Source organism: Chiloscyllium plagiosum, unplaced genomic scaffold (assembly GCF_037043375.1).
Source record: "Chiloscyllium plagiosum isolate Xiang-an unplaced genomic scaffold, Cpla_swu_hap1 HiC_scaffold_18, whole genome shotgun sequence".
Lineage (NCBI taxonomy): Eukaryota > Metazoa > Chordata > Chondrichthyes > Orectolobiformes > Hemiscylliidae > Chiloscyllium > Chiloscyllium plagiosum.
The window spans coordinates 25,120,459-25,139,268 of record NW_028270156.1 but is presented as its reverse complement, the minus strand read 5'-3'; the positions used below and the strand labels follow the sequence as shown (position 1 = coordinate 25,139,268).

The following is an 18,810-nucleotide window of genomic DNA, read 5'->3' as shown; positions in this document are numbered from 1 at the left end:
GAAGATGTACCTAGCCCATTGCAGCTGACTAAGGATGGTCAGTGCCTCAATGCTAGGGATATTGGTCTGGTCGAAGATGCTGGTGTTGGGGCATTTTTCTTCCCAGTGGTTTTGCAGATCTTCTGCAAGCAATGTTGGTGGTACTGCTCCAACGCCTTGAGATGTCTGCTGTAGACAGTCCGTGTCTCAAAGGCAAACAGGAGGACGGATAATACCACAGCTCTGTAAACCATGATCTTGGTGTTGGATCAGAGATTGTACAAATGCAAGCATGATCTGCATACTGCAGCTCGATAACACCAATTGGGGTGGCTTTGGTTTTGGCTTGAAGTCAATTAGGGTTGAATAATTTCCTGCTGGAAATGTGTTGCTGGAAAAGCGCAGCAGGTCAGGCAGCATCCAGGGAACAGGAGAATCGACGTTTCGGGCATAAGCCCTTCTTCAGGAATGGGATTTCTGAAGAAGGGCTTATGCCCGAAACGTCGATTCTCCTGTTCCCTGGATGCTGCCTGACCTGCTGCGCTTTTCCAGCAACACATTTCCAGCTCTGATCTCCAGCATCTGCAGACCTCACTTTCTCCTCCTTGAATAATTTCCTGCTGGTTCTTTAAGTTAGCTCCATTCCAGCGAGGAGCTCGACAGCAGTGAAGTGAAGCATTGCAGCGAGGCAGATCGAAAACAGTGTTGGAACAATAACACAGCCCTGTTTGACACTGGTCCGAACGGAGAATAGGTCAGTGGTTGAGCCATTTGTCATTACCACAACTTCAATGGCATTGTGAAGCAGGCAAAGAGTGGTGACAAACTTTGTGGTCCAACCAAAGCAGAGAAGGATGCTCAACAATTCTTCCCGATTGATGGTGTCAAAGGCCTTTCTGAAACTAAAGGTGGCCATGTACAGAAGTAGGTTATTTTCTCTGCATTTCCCCTGCAGCTGTCGTGCAATAAAAATCATGTCCGTTGCGCTCCTTCATGGCCGAAAGTCATACTGCGATTCCAGGAGGAGTTTCTCAACCACAGGGAGGAGACGACTGAGGAGAGCCTTGGCGATGACTTTTCCAATGGTCGACAGCAGGGAAATTCCTCTGTAGTTACTACAATTGGATTGGTTTCCATTTTTTGAAATGCTCATGACTCTGGCACCTCAAAGCTCTCCCAGGATGCTCTCCTCCTTCTAGATAAGGCAGACAAGGGCATATAGCTGCAGCAAGAGCTCTTTGCCTCCGCACTTCAATGCCTCAGTGGGGATACCATATGCTGTAGCAGGCTTGTTGTTCTTAAGCTAGTGGGTGGCTTTCTCTACTTCGTGCAGGGCTGGGGTGTTGCTGAGCTCATGGCGTATAACTTGCCGTGGGATGCATTCAAGGACAATTGGACCGACGACAGACACTTGGTTGAGGAGGTCTCTCATGTGCTCCTCCCAGTGCTGTTTGATGGCTTCTTTTTAATGCTTCAATCACATCTCACTCTAACCTGCTCTGCTTTAAAGAGAACACCAGTTTGTCTTGTCAAACCATGAGAAGTAAATCTCTTTGGACTATCTCCAAAGTATTGGCTTCCTTTCTAAAATGTGGTGCCCATATTTGTCCACAATATTCTAGTTGGGGCCTAATAGTATTTTATAAAGGGATGGCACAGTGTCTTTGCTTCTGCGCACACTGTCTCTGTTTCTGAAGCCAAGGATTCCATAGACTTTATTAACTTCTCGTTTCTTGTCCTTCTCCCTTTGAAGATTTGTGTTTTTATATTCACTCATGGCTCATGGGTGTCCCTAGTTACCCTTGAGATGGTGGTGACCTAGCGACAGTGAATGAAAGGCAGGAGAGTGGCTTGGAGGGGAACTTGAAGGTGGTGGTGTTCCCATATATCTACTGCCCTTGTCCTTCTAGATAGAAGTAGTCATGAGACTGGAAGGTGCTGTCTGAGGATCTTTGGTGAATTTCTGCAGGGCATCTTGTAGATAGTGCACACTGTTGCTACTGACCGTCAGGAGTGGAGGAGATGGATATTTGTGGATGTAATGCCATTCAAGTGGGCTGCTTTGTCCTGGATGGTGTCAAGCTTCTTGAGCATTGTTATGGCTGCACTCATCCAGGCAAGTGGGGCATATTCCATCACACCCCTTACTGTGCCTTGTCAATAGTAGGCAGGCTTTGAGGAGTCAGGAGGTGAGTTACTCACCGCAGTATCCTAGCATCTGACTTGTTCTTGTAGCCACTGTGTTTATGTGGTGAGTCCAGTGAGTTTCTGGTAAATGATAACCCCCAGGGTGTTGAATTTGGGGATTCAATGATGGTAACACTGTTAAATTCCAAGGGGCGGTAGTTAGATTGTCTCTTTTTTGTGACGGTCATAGCCTGGCATTTATGTTACCTGCCACCTGCCAGCCCAAGCCCAGGTCTTGTTGCATTTGAACATGGACTGCTTCAATATCTGAGGAGTAATAAATGGTGCTGAACATTGTGCAATCATTGACGAACATCCCCACTTCTGACCTTATGATGGAGGGAAGGTCATTAATGAAGCAGCTGAAGATGGTTGGCCGAGGACATTACCCTGAGGAACTCCTGCAGAGATGTCCTGGAGCTGAAATGACTTACCTCCAACAACCATGACCATCTGTCTCTGAATCATATATGACTCCAACCACCAGAGTGTTTGCCGCCTGATAGCCATTGATTCCAGTTTTGCTAGGGCTCCTTGATGCCACACTCGGTCAAATGCAGTCTTGATGTCAAGGGTTATCACTCTCACCTCGCCTCTGGAATTCAGTTCTTTTGTCTGAAGTGGGAAATGGCACGGGGCAAGGTGACACTGGGCACACGGACACACAAGATGGCTGCTGAGCCATAAGTTGGCCACTTGACACACAAGATGGTCACCAGATCACAATATGGAGAGAAACAGCAGAGCAAACACAGATACTGCCTGGGGCCACCAGAATGCCAGCACAATGCACTCACAACTCAGTTAATTAGTTTAAGGCGAGTGGGGGAGAGAGTACACATGAGTAGCACATACTGCTTGCCGAAGTGTCTTGGTCCAGCCAACACCTTTGACAGAAATGCTAATTTTGGAACAGACTCAATACAAAGTGCTAATAGCCAGGGTTGCAGTAATCGTCCTTCTCAGGAAGAACAATTAGCACCCATTACTATAGTAATGGACTTCTGCGCAGATGCTGAAATTGACAATATCTGCACTGAAACTGACAATGACCGTGCTGAAATTAACAAAGTTAAAAATCACACAACAGCAGGTTATAGTCCAACAGGTTTAACTGGATGCACACTAGCTTTCGGAGCATCGCTATCACCTGATGAAGGAGTGACGCTCCGAAAGCTAGTGTGCTTCCAAATAAACCTGTTGGACTATAACCTGGTGTTGTGTGATTTTTAACTTTGTACACCTCAGTCTAACACTGGCATCTCCAAATTGAAATTAACAAAGGCTGTGTTGGAACTGACAATGACTGCACCGAAACTATCAACGATTCTGCAATATTTACAATAAACAAACTATGTTACAAAGAGAATAACCTCATCACTGGCCTATTATATTATAAAATATATAAAAGTATCTTGACATGTGCTCTGGGTGGAGAGAAGAATTGCAGGTGACTATTATGCTGTTGGTGTCTCTCTCTCCCCGGAGCTCCGGTATTTCCTTGTACAACAAACTGTCGTTGAACCCCAACTCTAACTCCAAGCCTGGTGATTTTCCCCACAACTTGGCACTATGAGCAGGGTTCTTATTACTGGTGCCCTAGTCGAAGGCCACGATCAGGGAGCTGAGGTAAGAACCAATTTGTACCCACAAATGGAAAGAGTCAGACCAGACCAAGTACACAGTTTAAAAGGTATACCAATTGTAATGTCTAACTTGCAAGAGTACTGAGTTAAGAAATTTAGGTGCATGCCTGTGGAGAATAAGCATTAACTGTGTAACAGTTGTAAAAACCTGCTGCTTGCGCTGAAACAGCCAGAGGACAAGGTAGTGCGTGTCTCAAAAACCCTACCCTAAACTGGCTGTTAAAGAGAGGTAGCCCCTTCAGGTGAAGGTTGGGATTTGAAGTGGGAATTGAGATGCCAAGGGGACTAGGAGTTGTGAAGCACAAGTGGCAATATTTACATTGGACTCTGTAGGGGCAAACAACACAGAGTCCAGTTAAAGTTAAAAGTTGGGTGCTGTTTGTACTTGTAAATTCCACTGCGGTGAGGAAGAGGAGCTGATCACTCTGACTCAATGGTACCAAGGTTGGGAGTGTGGACACTGTGAGTAACCGTGATACCCTGTCAGTCTGCAGTAGAATGAGAGAGCTTGAATAATGGCGGTGGCCAGGAGGGTAAAGAGTCCCACCAGTAGAGAGCACACCGGGCTAGAGTTAGGTTTCTGGGCCTATCTGGAGGCATTGGGTCAGTAGAGGTGGCCCGGAGGTATAGGGGTCCCAGTAGAGAGCGCATCCTACTGAGTCAGCATTCCCAGCTGATCGGTAGGTACCGAGTAGTAGTCGTGGCAGGGAGAGTAGAGAAGTCCCACCAGTTGACAGCACACCTTGCTAGGAGGCTGCTACAGCTGTACGGACAGTGCGAGGACAGTATTATTGGCCAGGGGTTAGAGAAGACCCCTTAGCAACACTTTACTGTTGGTGGTACCTGAAGTACACAATCTGCTAAATGGCAGATCAAAGTTTTAAGGGGGATACTGCAGGTTCTCTTATTGAGAAATACAAAGCAGACAGACAAGAGTTGATAGAGCAAATGAAGAAAAGCAGTTGGGATCCATCCCAGACATTAGCACAACAGAGAGAGTGGATAGATAAACAGAAAGGGAATAAAACTAAAAACTAATGTTAGTATACCAATTAGCAGGCCTAATTGAACAAGTGAGTCTCCACCTACTCATGGAGGCAAAGGGCCAGGAACAAGTTAAAGAGCTGGAGGACAGAATACAAGAGTTACAGCAGGAGCTAAGAAAGGTGCACAAAAATTCAGATGTGGATTCACTCCCTTCTTACGAGACTGTCCAGCAGAGACCAACTGCTCCATCTGTTGGACAAACCGTCCAAGAGTATAACTTAGTGCCAGTTACTAAAGGACGAACACACTTACAGCCCAAAGTGAATTATAAACCCTATATTATATAAAGGGGCGCAGCAGCAAATTATGGCCTCCCTAGGCAAATTACAGCCCCAAAGCGCAAACACCAGGTTCTGGGAAGAACTGGATAGTGTATGAGTAGGGGACCAACTACACCTGAGAGACATACACCAGCTGGTCTGGGCAGCTTGCCCAGCAGACAAGTGGAGACAGGTAGCTGGCCCACCCGATGCCTCAGCAGCTTCAGGGAAGGATGGTGAACACATGCCAGCGCCCTTACAGCCGAGATAGATGCCCAGCAGGCCCCCTTTGCCAATTTTAAAGAGGAAATCCAGATGGTGCTAGGAAATGCTCCCACAAACTGGAGCAAGATCACGACCACTAAGCAACTTAAAGGGAAAGGAGCTTCTGAGGATGTGGAATGATTATTTAGGGTTTATCAGGAATGCTCAGAGCAAGCGAACCCAGAACAGGGGACCAGGCATTCATCCAAGCTTTTGCAGATGTGCTCTCTGTAGCCCACCAAGCCATCCTGAAAATGAGAGTAATAATGTCCCAGGATTATGATGATCTAATTGAGTGGGCTAGTGGGGTGCAGGAGGCAGAAGCTCCTGCAATAAAGGCAAGACCTGACAAAGCAGCCTACCAGAATGGATGTGAGAGTAGAATAAAACTATCCTGCCACAACTGTGGCTGACAGGGGCACTTTGCTAGAGAATGTGGGGCCCCACAAGCGGGGAATAGAGCAGGGAACAATGTAAAATACTCTAGCCACTGCAACAGAATAGGACACATAGAAGCAGTGTGCTGGGAAAAGCATGGGGCACCCCTAAACACCACTCGGAACACCGTGGAAACGTGGGAGTCCTGAGGTCAGCAGAGCTGACAACCAGCTACCCCCATTTGTGAGGGTAAGGAAGAGGGAAGAATTTACGTGCCCGCAGTAATAGGAGGGAGGAAATGTGAAATGCTAGTAGACACAGGGGTGGCCGTATCTATCACAAACTTACCCTTACCCCACACAAATAAAATGATTCACTTAACCAGGATAGGAGGGGATAAAACACCAGCGAAACTACCCTTGTAGAAATAAACAATATATATATATATCTCCATGAAATTCTACGTATGCAAAAATAATGAGGGCACCATAATGGGCAATGACCTCATGAGAGAATATAATGTTCTAATCGATTGTACGAAAGGAAAATGGATTTGGCCCAGACAGGACGGTCAAAAGACTGAGATTGGGAAACTTACAAGTCACCTTGAAACTCTTAAAGTGGCTACAGTCACCAGTAGAGATTGGAACCATGAAATGGGGGGATTTGGAACCACCAGAGCATGGGCAGAAACCAAGTTAGATACAAATCTAGTTAACATAGACCTCATACGGGTATCCGGACGGGAGCAAAAGCCCCACCCAATAAAACCTGAAGCAGAAAAAGCAGTTTTGGAGATAGTGAAAGGACTAGTGAAACAGGGAATCATGAAAGAAACCACAAGTACAACTAATTCCCCAATGTCAAGATTAGAGTGGTGCTGGAAAAGCACAGCAGGCAGCATCCGAGGATAAGGAGAATCGGCGTTTCAGGCAAAAGCCCTTCAACAGGGATGAGGCTGGGTGCTTTGGGGGTGGAGAGATAAATGGGAGGGGATGGGGCTGGGGGTAAGGTAGCTGAGAGTGCAATAGGTGGTTGGAGGTGGGGGTGAAAGTGATAGGTCAGAGAGGAGGGTGGAGCGGATAGGTGGGAAGGAAGATTGACAGATGGGACAGGTCATGAGGATGGTGCTGAGCTGGAAGGTTGGAACTGGGATAAGGTGGGGGGGAGGGGAAATGAGGAAACTGGTGAAGTCCACATTGATGCCATGAGGTTGAAGGGCCCAAAAGCGGAAGATGAGGTGTTCTTCCTCCAGGTGTCGGGTGGTAAGGGACTGACGATGGAGGAGGCCCAGGACCTGCATGTCCTCAGCAGAGTGGGAGGGGGAGTTGAAATGTTCAGCCACGGGGCAGTGGGGTTGATTGGTGCGGGTGTCCCAGAGATATTCTCTGAAGCGCTCTGCGAGTAGGCGTCCAGTCTCCCCAGTGTAGTGAAGACCGCATCAGGAGCAACAGATACATGTAAATGACTTGTGGAAGTGCAGGTGAAACTTTGATGGATGTGGAAGGCTCCTTTGGGGCCTTGGACGGAGGTGAGGGGGGAGGTGTGGATGGAGGTTTTGCAATTCCTGCAGTGGCAGGGGAATGTGCCAGGAGGAGAGGGTGGGTTGTTAGGGGGCATGGGCCTGACGAGGTAATCGTGGAGGGAATGCTCCTCACGGAAAGCAGATAGAGGTAGGGAGGGAAATATATCTCTGGTGGTGGAGTCTGTTTGTAGGTGCCGAAAATGGCGGATGATGATGCAATGTTTGTGGAGGTTGGTGGAGCGGAAGGTGAGGACGAGGGGGTTCTGTCTTTGTTGCGGCTGGAACAGTGGGGCTTGAGGGCGGAGGTGCGAGACATGGATGCGATACGCTAGAGGGCATCATCAACCACATGGGAGGGGAAATTGCAGTCTTTAAAGAAAGAGGCCATCTGGTGTGTTCTGAGGTGGAACTGGTCCTCCTGGGAGCAGATGTGGCAGAGGCGGAGGCAGGGTGGGAAGAGGTGCAATCCAGGTAGCTGTGGGAGTTGGTGGGTTTGTAGAAAATGTCAGTGTTGAGTCGGTCACCGTTGATGGAGATGGAGAGGTCCAGGAAGGAGAGAGAGGTGTCAGAGATGGTCCAGGTGAATTTAAGGTCGGGATGGGAAGTGTTGGTGAAGTTGATGAACTGTTCAACCTCCTTGTGGGAGAACAAGGTGGCGCCGATGCAGTCATAAATGTAATGGAGGAAAAGGTGGGTGCCGGTGTAACTCCGGAAGATAGACTGTTCCACGTAGCCGACAAAGAGACAGGATTAGCTGGAGCCCATGCAAGTGCCCATGGCTATCCCTTTCGTCTGGAAATAGTAGGAGGATTCGAAGGAGACTTTTTTGAGGGTGAGGACCAGTTCAGCCAAATGAATAAGTGTCTGTGGAAGGGTATTAGTGGGGACGTTAGAATAGGAAGAAACAGAGGGCTTGGAGGCCCGGGTTATGGTGGATGGAGGTGCAAAGGGATTGGATGCCCGTGGTGAAGATGAGGTGTTGGGGGCTAGGAAAACAGAAGTCTTGGAGGAGGTGGAGGGCGTGGGTGGTGTCCTGAACATATGTGGGGAGTTTCTGGACCAGGGGGATAAGACAGTATCGAGATAAGTGGAGATGAATTCGGTGGGGCAGAAGCAGGCTGAGACGATGGGTCAGCCAGGGTAGTCAGGCTTGTGGATCTTGGGTAAGAGGCAAAATTGGGGTTCCCAAACTATGAAGTTGGAAGCTGTGGGTGTGAGATCACCTGAGGTGATGAGGTTGTGTACGGTTTGGGAGTTGATGGTTTGGTGATGGTGGGTGAGGTAATGGTCAAGGGGGCAGTAGGAGGAGCCAGTTGGCATCTGGCTTCAGCTGTGTAGAGGTCAGTGCACTAAAGTACCACTGCAACCCGCCTTGCCTGCTGGTTTGATGGTGAGGTTGGGGTTGGAGCAGAGGGAGTGGAGGGCTGCGTGTTGTGAGGGTGAGAGGTTGGAGTGGGGAGGGGGGTAGACAGGGGTAGAGAGGGGATAAAGAGGGGACAATTCCCCAACGTGGCCAGTAATAAAGCCTGATGGGAGCTACAGGCTCACCATTGATTGGACAGGACTAAATAAGGTTTGCTGAAGAAGGGCTTATGCCCGAAACGTCGGTTCTCCTGCTCCTTGGATGCTGCCTGACCTGCTGCGCTTTTCCAGCAACACATTTTTCAGCTCTAAATAAGGTCACCCCCAAATTGCACTCCATTGTAGCAGACCCCTCCACCATTTTAAAGGGCTTGGTCCTCGAACACAAGATATTTACTGTTTTAGACACAGCCAACGGGTTCTGGTCTATCCCATTACACCATGAGTCCCAGAATAAATTCGCTTTTACAGTAAGGGAAAGGCAGTACACATGGACTCTCCTGCTACAAGGGTTTCACAATTGCCCAACTATTTTCCACAGGGTGATGAACGACATTCCAAAGAGAATGATTTACCAGAGGGTAGCACTGCCCTCCAATATGTAGATGATATCCTAATTGCCTCAGAATCCGAGTCAGGACACCAGGAAGCTTTATGTCTAGTATTACAGGAATTGTCAACTGCAGGGTTAAAAGTTAGCCCCACAAAGGCACTAATTGGCAAACTACAAGTCTTATACCTGGGACACCTTATATCCCAGGGACTCAAAGAAATGCCCAATGACCACAAGAAGGCAAAGCAACAGATGCCACGACCTCCACTGTCAGGGGAGTCAGAAAGGTCTTGGGGCTATTCAACTACAGTTGGAGCCTGAAACCCGAGTTCGCAAAATTGGCTGAACCGATCCAGAGATTAATTAAAGGTGGCAAGCCCGCCTTGGAACCTGTAACTTGGGGGCCAGAACAGGAGGAGACATACAGTCAGCTTAAAATTCGACTCATATTGGCCCCCGGTCTAGGGCTGCCAGATCCCAGCAAGGATTTTCACATCCACTGTAATAATGAGGGATGATTATACTCTGCAGTGGTCACCCATGACCACGGTAGCAGGAGAAGGCTCGTAGGGTACTACTCAACTACAGAAGGGCCAGTATGCACTGGGTTGCCCAGGCGCATAGCAGCCTTAGACTATGCTGCTTGGGCCGTTGGGTTAGTGAACACATAGTAATGACAGGGAATATTATCCTCCAATGAAACACATTCTAGTAGAGATGCTAAACAGAGGGGAACTGAGGGTCGTTTCCAATATGAGAAAGGCAAAGTGGGAGGCAGTTATTTTACCCTCAAGTCAGTCTGTGGTAATAGTTAGGGATCGGGGAGAAAACCCAGCTAAGGGAATTATAGACCCGGTGGAATCCCACAACTGTGAGGATATAGAAGAGGATGAAGATGGGTGGAGAGTAAAAGATACGCCCCAGTCACAGCTGAGGAGACCCTCTTCGTGGACAGGCCACGAAAATATGTAGCAGGGTTGCCCCAATCAGGATGGGTTGTGGTAAATGATAAGTTAGAAACAGTTGTGTCCAGAAGGATTGATGGAAGTGAGTTCGCACAGGTAGCAGAACTGGTGGCATTGCCAAAGCACATGAACTAGCAAAAGGAAAAATTGTGAATATATATACAGACAGTCAACATGCCTTCGGTATAGTCCATGACTATATGGTGGCATGAGGTAGAAGAGGGTTCATCAACACAGGGGGAGCCCCTATCAGACACCAATTAAGAATTCAGACACTATTGTGTGCCAGTGAACCGTCAAAAGAGGCTCAGTAATAAAAATAAAAGCCCATCAAAAGGAGCCAGCAAAGGAGAGTCCAGGTTGGCTAAAATTCAAAGGAAACCAGGCAGCAGACCGAGCAGCTCAGAAAGCCCTAGAACAAGAAGCCATTGGCAATAGCCACTATTGAACTAGCAAAAGACGCTATCCAAATACAGCAGCTCCAGGAGGACCACCCCACAGGAAGAAAGAGAGAAAGAGAGAGAGAATTGGGAACTGCAGGGGGCATTCAAAGGAGAGGATAGTGTCTGGAGGCGAGCAGACAAGGTGGCAGCACCAGCGTGTATACAGAACACATTGTTTGAACTGTACCACGTGCTCTCCTATACAGGTATAGAGGCCATGATAGCAAGCCGAGGAAGAGCGCGGTGGTGGAAGGGAATGGGAACAGACGTGACAAAATACTGTCGCAGATGGCATGGTTTGTGCACAACATAACCCAGGGAGAGCCAATAAAAGTTAGGATGGGACACCAGCCCAGATCAAGAAGACCCTGGGAACACTTTCAGATTTCACTGGGCCACCACCACCTTCCCATGGAAAAATGTACTGCCTGGTCATCATAGACCAAATCACCCTGTGGGTAGAGTCATTCCCGACCAAAAGCTGCACTGTAGAATATTAGCAGAGGAGGTAATCTCAAGGTGAGGGGTACCCCTCCAGATTGACTCCAACCAAGGGATGCATTTTACAGGCAAGGTTATGAAGACTGTCTGCCAATTACTCAGTATTAGACAAACATTTCACATTCTCTATCACCCCAGACCTCAGGGAAGGTAGACAGAATGAATAGAATGCTCAAAAATACTTTAGCCACAGCTATGCACACCACAGGAGAACATGGGCTGAAGTGCTGCCAGCCATGCTAATGAAATTAAGAGCCATCACAAATCAAACAACCGGGCTATCACCAGATGAATTAATGACCGGGGGAGCAATGCAATTGTCAGAGACAATAATCACAGGTGGCATCACTGTGGGTTCACTAAAAGACAAAAGTCGATGGTATGTGTTAACATGGTGCCACTGTTTAAGAAAGGTGGCAAGGACAAGCCAGGGAACTATAGACCAGTGAGCCTGACATTGGTGGCGGACAAGTTATTGGAGGGAATCCTGAGGGACAGGACGTACATATATTTGGAAAGGCAAGGATCGATTAGGAATAGTCAACATGGCTTTGTACGTGGGAAATAATGTCTCACAAACTTGAGTCAGTTTTTTGAAGAAGTAACAAAGAGGATTGATGAGGGCAGAGCATTAGATGTGATCTATATGGACTTCAGTAAGGTGAGCAAGGTCAGATCTCATGGGAATACAGGGAGAACTCGCCATTTGGATACAGAACTGGCTCAAAGGTAGGAGACAGAGGGTGGTGCTGTTTTTCAGACTGGAGGCCTGTGACCAGTGGAGTGCCACAAGGATCAGTGCTGGGTCCACTACTTTTCATCATTTATATAAATGATTTGGATGTGAGCATAAGAGGTACAGTTAGTAAGTTTGCAGATGACACCAGAATTGGAGGTGTAGTGGACAGCGAAGAAGGTTACCTCAGATTATAATGGGATCGTGATCACATGGGCCAATGGGCTGAGAAATGGCAGATGGAGTTTAATTTAGATAAATGCGAGGTGCTGCATTTTGGGAAAGCAAATCTTAGCAGGACTTATACACTTAATGGTAAGGTCCTAGGGAGCGTTGCTGAACAAAGAGACCTTGGAGTGCAGGTTTGTAGCTCCTTGAAAGTAGAGTCGCAGGTATATAGGATAGTGAAGGTGTTTGGTATGCTTTCCCTTAATGGTCAGAGTATTGAGTATAGGAGTTGGGAGGTCATGTTGCGGCTGTACAGGACATTGGTTAGGCCACTGTTGAAATATTGCATGCAATTTTGGTCTCCTTCCTATCAAAAAGATGTTGGGAAACTTGAAAGGGTTCAAAAAAGATTTACAAGGATGTTGCCAGGGTTGGAGGATTTGAGCCATAAGGAGAGGGTGAATAGGCAGGGGCTGTTTTCCCTGGAGCGTCGGAGGCTGAAGGGTGACCTGATAGAGATTTATAAGATCATGAGGGGCATGGATATGGTAAATAGGCAAAGTCTTTTCCCTGGGATAGGGGAGTCCAGAACTAGAGGGCATAGGTTTAGGATGAGAGGGAAAAGATATAAAAGAGACCTAAGAGGCAACGTTTCCACTTCGAGGGTGGTACATGTATGGAATGAGCAGCCAGAGGAAGTGTTGGAGACTGGTACAATTGTAACATTTAAAAGACATCTGGATAGGTATATGAATAGGAAGGGTTTGGAGGGATATGGGCCAGGTGCTAGCAGGTGGCACTAGATTGGGTTAGGATATCTGGTCGGCATGGACGAGCTGGACCGAAGGGTCTGTTTCTTTGCTGTACATCTCTATGACTTTATGAGATAGAATTAAGTACCCAATTGAAAGGGATGCGGAAATCTGTAATTGACAAATAGGACTATAAGGACAAGGCAGGGGAACTCTAAATCTTTCCTGAGGTCCCAGCAGCAGGAAGCCGCATCCTGGTGCGAGTACTGCCTGACAAACCAGGCTTTGCCCCAAGACAATAACCATGCTGAAATTAACAAAGGCTACACTGGAACTGACAATGACTGCACCGAAACTATCAACAATTCTGCAATGTTTACAATAAACAAACTATGTTACAAAGATAATAACTTCATCACTGACCTATTATATTGCAAAATGTATAAAAGTATCTTGACATGTGCTCTGGGTGGAGAGACGAATTGCAGCTCATTCCTGATGAAGGGCTTTTGCCCAAAATGTCGATTTTCCTGCTCCTCGGATGCTGTATGTCCTGCTGTGCTTTTCCAGCAGCACACTCTCGACTGTAATCTCGAGCAGCTGCAGTACTCACTTTCGCCTTACAGAATCACAGCTGACCACTGTGCTGTTGGTGTCTTTCTCTCCGCGAAGCTCTGGTATTTCCTTGGATAATGAACTCTGCTGTTGAACCCTTGGTTCTGACTCAGAGGCTGATGATTTTCCCCACAACATGTTTAAACCAAGGCTGTAATAAGGTCCAGAGCTGAGTGGCCCTGGCAGAAGCCAAACTGGGCATCACTGAGAGGATTATTGCTGAGCAGGTGCTGCTTGTTGGCACTGTTCCAACACCTTCTATCACTTTTCTGATGATCGAGAGGAAACTGATGGGATGGTAATTGCCTGGGTTGGATTTGTCCTGCTTGATACATACAGGATATAACTTGGGAAATTCTCCACATTGTTGGGTAGATACCAGTGTTGCAACTGTACTGGAACAGCTTGGCTCCAACTGTTCTGTGATATCATGTTGAGTGAATCAAATTGGCTGAAGACTAGTATCTGTAATACTAGGGACCACTGAAGGAGGCAGAGATGGATCATCCACTCAGCACTTCTGGCTGAAATTTTCTGCGAAAGCTTCAGCCTTGTCTTTTGCACTAATGTGCTGGGCTCTTCATCACTGGGGATGGGGATATTTGTGGACTCTCCTCCTCCAGTGGATTGTTTAATTGTCCACCACTATTCACAACTGGGATGCGGTAGGACTGCAGAGCTTAGATCTGATCCATGAGTTGTGGCTGCTTAGCTCCATCATTTTTTGTTTATACTCTTTGGCATGCAAGTAGTCCTGTTTGGTCATTTCACCAGGTTGACACCTCACCTTCAGGTATGCTTGCTGCTGCTCCTGACATTCCCTCCTGCACTCTGCATTGAACCAGGGTTCATCCTCGGCTTGATAGTTATGGTTGAGTGGGGATGTGCTCGGCCATGAAGTCTCAGATTGTGCTGGAGTACAATTCTGCTACTGTTAATGGCCCACAACACCTCATGGATGCCCAGTCTGGAGTTGTTCGAAGTCTGCCCCATTTAGCACGGCGATAGTGCCATCCAACATGATGGATGTTATTCTCAATATGACAGCAGGAATTAGTCTCCACAAGGACAGTACGCTGGTCACTCTTACCAATACTATCATGGACAGATACATCTGCAGCCGACAGATTGGTCAGGATGAGTTCAATTATGTTTTTTCCTCTTGTTGGTTCCCTAACTATCTGCTGCAGACCCAGTCCAGCAGCTATGCCTTTAGGACCAGACCAGCTCGACCTGTAGTACCGGAGCCACTCTTGATGGTGGACATTGAAATCCCCAATCCAGAGTACATTTTGTGCACTTGCCATTCTCAATGCTTCCTCTACATATTGTTCAATGTGAAGGAGTACCAATTCATCAGCTAAGGGGGATGGTACATGGTAATCCGCAGGAGGTTTCCTTGCCCGTGTTTAACCTGAAGCGATGAGACTTCATGGGGTAGATAGTCACTGTTGAGGACTCCCATAGCAATTCCATCCCGACGGTATACCTCTGTGCTGCCACTCTGCTGGGTCTGTCCTGCTGGTGGTGTGAAAGGACATATGAAATGATGGTGATGTCTGGGACATTGCCTGGAAGGTATGATTCTGTGAGTATGACTATGTCAGGCTGTTGCTTAACTAGTCTATGAGACAGCTCTCTCAGTTTTGGCACTAGCGCCCAGATGTTAGTGAGAAGGATTTTGCAGGGTTTACAGAGCTGTTTCTGCCATTGTCTTTTTTGGTGTCTAGGTCGATGCCAGGTTATCCGCCCACTTTCATTTCTGAGACATCATAGCGATTGGTACGCGTGCGAGCAGCAGCGGAGATAAGACGAACCCGGAAGACTGCAGCTAAGGTAAGGCAGTTTTTAAAAACATTATTACCGGTAGCGGACAGCGGTGTTTTCCCTTTCACAGAAGGAGCGGGAGCAGCGGGGGAAGTGACGAGGACCAGAGGGACAGCCGGGAAGGAAAGCAGTGACCATATATATCAGCAAGGCGGCTAAACCCGAGACTCTACAACTGTAGAGTCTCCCATCCACCCTCCTCCTCTAACATAATAATAAGACCCGTTGTGGTAAGTAGGTAAGTGCTGCATTTTGCTTGTTCTATTCTTTAGACCTAGTTTTTAAAAAAAAAATGTTACTTTTAGAGGGATGGCAGTGAAGGCAGTGCAATGTTCCTCTTGCAACATGTTTGAGGTGAGGGATGCCATGGTCGTCCCTGCTGATTACACTTGCAGGAAGTGCACCCATCTCCAGCTCATCCAAGACCGTGTTAGGGAACTGGAGCTGGATGAACTTAGGATCATTCGGGAGGCAGAGGGGGTCACATATCGGAGCTTTAGGGAAGTAGTTACTCCAAAGATTGCAGACAGATGGGTGACAGTGAGGGGGCCTGGGAGGAAGCAGCCAGTGCAGGGACCCCCTGCGGCCGTTCCCCTCAAGAACAAGTATACCATTTGGATACTTGTGGGGGGGGGGGGGGGGGGGGGGGGACTTACCAGGGGTAAGCAATGGGTTTCAGGCCTCTGGCACGGAGCCTGTCCCCGTTGCTCAGAAGGGAAGGGTGGAGAAGAGCAGAGCAATAGTTATTGGGGCCTCCCAGGTGCAAGGGTCTCTGATCGTGTTTTCCGGGTCCTTAGGGGGGAGGGGGAGCAGCCCGAAGTCGTGGTCCACATTGGCACCAACGACATAGGTAGGAAGAGGGCTGAGGATGTTAGGCAGGCTTTCAGGGAGCTAGGTTGGAAGCTCAAAGTTAGAACAAACAGAGTTGTTGTCTCTGGTTAGTTACCCGTGCCACGTGATAGAGAGTCGAGGAATAGTGACAGAGAACAGTTAAATGCGTGGCTACAGGAATGGTGCAGGAGGGAGGGATTCCGGTATCTGGATAACTGGGGTTCTTTCTGGGGAAGGTGGGACCTCTATAAACAGGATGGTCTACACTTGGGGAAGGTTTAAACTAACTCTGCAGGGGCATGGGAACCTAGACTGTAGCTTTAGGGTGCAGGACCTAGAGTGTAGGGAGGTTAGGAACATGGCATCAATCTCAAAGGAGGGTGCCTGTAAACAGGAAAGTGGCTTGAAGTGTGTATACTTCAATGCAAGAAGTATACGAAATAAGGTAGGTGAACTTGCAGCGTGGTACCTGGGATTTCAATGTTGTGGCTATTATGGAGACATGGGTAGAACAGGGACAGGATTGGCTGTTGCAGGTTCCAGGGTTTAAATCTTTTAGTAGGGTCAGAAGTGGGGGTAAAAGAGGGGGAGGTGTGGCATTGCTTGTCAAAGATAGTATTACAGCGGTGGAAAGGACGATGGATGAAGACTTGCCATCTGAGGTAGTTTGGGCTGAGATTAGGAATAGGAAAGGTGAGGTCACCCTGTTAGGAGTTTTCTACAGGCCTCCTAATAGTCCTAGAGACGTAGAAAAAAGGATTGCGAGGATGATTCAGGAGAAGAGTGAAAGTAATAGGGTGGTTGTTATGGGGGACTTTAACTTTCCAGATATTGACTGGGAAAGCTATAGCTCGAGTTCGTTAGATGGGTCGGTGTTTGTCCAATGTGTGCAGGAGGGTTTCCTGACACAATATGTAGACAGGAGAAAGTGAGGTCTGCAGATGCTGGAGATCAGAGATGGAAATGTGTTGCTGGAAAAGCGCAGCAGGTCAGGCAGCATCTAGGGAACAGGAGAATCGACGTTTCGGGCATTAGCCTGAAGAAGGGCTAATGCCCGAAACGTCGATTCTCCTGTTCCCTAGATGCTGCCTGACCTGCTGCGCTTTTCCAGCAACACATTTCCACAATATGTAGACAGGCCAACAAGAGGTGAGGCCATACTGGATTTGGTTCTGGGTAACGAACCAGGCCAGGTGTTAGAATTGGAGGTAGGTGAGCACTTTTGGGGACAGTGACCACAATTCGGAGACTTTTACTCTAGTGATGGAGAGGGATAAGTGTGCACTGCAGGGCAAGAGTTATAGCTGGGGGCAGGGAAATTATGATGCAGTGAGGCACGACTTAGGATGCGTGGCTTGGAAAAGTAGGCTTCAAGGGAAGGGCACAATTGATATGTGGAGCTTGTTCAAGAGCAACTATTGAGTGTCCTTGATAAGTATGTACCTGTCAGGCAGGGAGGAAAGGGTCGTGTGAGGGAGCCGTGGTTTAATAAAGAGTTGGAATCCCTTGTTAAAGGGAAGAGGGCGGCCTATGTAAAGATGAGGTGTGAAAGTTCAATTGTGGCGATTGAGAGTTATAAGGTAACCAGGAAGGATCTGAAGAGAGAGCTAAGAGCAGCAAGTAGGGGACATGAAAAGTCCTTAGTTGGTTGGATTAGGGAAAACCCTAAGGCTTTCTATAGGTATGTCAGGAATAAAAGAATGACTAGGGTAGGAATAGGTCCAGTCAAGGATAGTAGTGGGAAGTTGCGTGTGGAGGCTGAAGAGATTGGGGAGACACTGAATGAATACTTTTCGTCAGTATTCACTCAGGAACAGGACATTGTTGCCGATGTGAATACTGAGTCACAATTAATTAGAATGGACGGCTTTGAAGTATGTAGGGAAGAAGTGTTGGAAATTCTGAAAAGGGTGAAAATAGATAAGTCCCCTGGGCCTGATGGCATTTATTCTAGGATTCTCTGGGAAGCAAGGGAGGAGATTGCAGAGCCATTGGCCTTGATTTTTATGTCCTCGTTGTCTACAGGAATAGTGCCAGAAGACTGGAGGATAGCAAATGTGGTTCCCTTGTTCAAGAAAGGGAGTAGGGATAACCCTAGTAACTATAGGCCGGTGAGTCTCACTTCTGTTGTGGGCAAAGTCTTAGAGAGAATTGTAAGGGATAGGACTTATGAACATCTGGATAGGAATAATGTGATCAAGGATAGTCAGCATGGTTTTGTGAAGGGCAGGTCGTGCCTCACAAACCTTATTGAATTCTTTGAGAAGGTGACTAAGGAGGTAGACGAGGGTAAAGTGGTAGATATGGTGTATATGGATTTTAGTAAGGCGTTTGATAAGGTTCCCCATGGTAGGCTACTGCAAAAAATACGGAGGTATGGCATTGAGGGTGAGTTGGAGGTTTGGATTAGGAATTGGCTGGCTGGAAGAAGACAGAGGGTAGTAGTTGATGGTCAAGGTTCATCTTGGAGTGCAGTTACTAGCGGTGTTCCTCAAGGATCTGTTTTGGGACCATTGCCGTTTGTCATTTTTATAAATGACCTGGAGGAGGGGCTAGAAGGTTGGGTGAGCAAGTTTGCGGATGATACGAAAGTTGGTGGAGTTGTTGACAGTGATATAGATAAGCTGCAGAGCTGGGCAGAAAGGTGGCAAATGGAGTTCAATGTAGGTAAGTGTGAGGTGATTCACTTTGGTAAGAGTAACAAAAAGATGGGGTACTGGGCTAATGGTCGGATACTTGGTAGTGTGAATGAGCAGAGGGATCTTGGTGTC

At 47.6% G+C, this 18,810-nt stretch overlaps 1 protein-coding gene across 6 annotated transcripts in view; it reads right to left on the bottom strand.

Annotated features, from left to right (window-relative positions):
* LOC148146864 (uncharacterized) overlaps positions 1 to 18,810 on the bottom strand; it is a 67,886-nt gene that overhangs the window by 38,264 nt on the left and 10,812 nt on the right. Inside the window, exon 1 of one of the 6 annotated variants that reach the window (XM_087996347.1) lies at positions 13,190 to 14,820. The exons of the other annotated variants lie outside the window; for them this stretch is intronic. The gene's annotated coding sequence lies outside the window, so the exon portion shown is untranslated. Of the gene's footprint in view, positions 1 to 13,189; positions 14,821 to 18,810 lie in introns of those variants that run through there. 6 annotated transcript variants of the gene reach the window in all.